Raw genomic sequence first — 681 nt, 5'->3', positions numbered from 1 at the left:
CTACATATTTCGTTTTTTTCTCGCACTTGACTCCTAGCAGAATGGACAGAGGAAAGAATTTCGTGGGATTCTCCTTACACCCAACTTTTCCTTTCCTATTCCCCAAACTATTTAGAGACTAGAAAGCTACGCACTAGGCTTATATTTATCTAAAAAGATTCATTTCACTGTGATAGAGAATATAATCATGGAAATGGAAAAAATAAACAGTTCTGATAAAATCGATAAAATACAAGGGATACATTGAAATAAAGTTCAATTTCCTACCTTTTATTTCAAATATCGAACTTCCATTATATCAGGCCTGAATCCCTTGAATTTAAAAGGAATAAATTTCACACCAAACGAAAAATTAATTATTTTTTCCAGATTTACGGCTAGTATCCTTACACCCCGGCCACACACCTAGTAGTTTCATTGGACACTATGCATTTGTTCACTGAAGTATCGACTCATACCGGTATAACTTTAGAAATATTACAACTTGTTCGGTATACTCAGTCTGAGATTCACCTTAGAAGAAGATGGCTTAGTATTGTAACTCGAAACTAAAAATACATCAATAAAACAAAGAAATTGATATAAGAATGAATTAACCTTAAATAACTAAGCAGAGTGGCGCAGTGGAAGCGTGCTGGGCCCATAACCCAGAGGTCCGTGGATCGAAACCACGCTCTGCTA

At 35.5% G+C, this 681-nt stretch overlaps 1 non-coding gene across 1 annotated transcript; it reads left to right on the top strand.

Annotated features, from left to right (window-relative positions):
• Positions 1-609: 609 nt before the first annotated feature.
• On the top strand, positions 610-681 carry Trnam-cau. The gene has a single exon. It is a non-coding gene; the product is annotated as a tRNA-Met (tRNA).

This window comes from Ischnura elegans, chromosome 8, assembly GCF_921293095.1.
Source record: "Ischnura elegans chromosome 8, ioIscEleg1.1, whole genome shotgun sequence".
NCBI lineage: Eukaryota > Metazoa > Arthropoda > Insecta > Odonata > Coenagrionidae > Ischnura > Ischnura elegans.
Note: the sequence above shows the minus strand (reverse complement) of the source record. Positions and strands in the feature narration are given on the sequence as shown.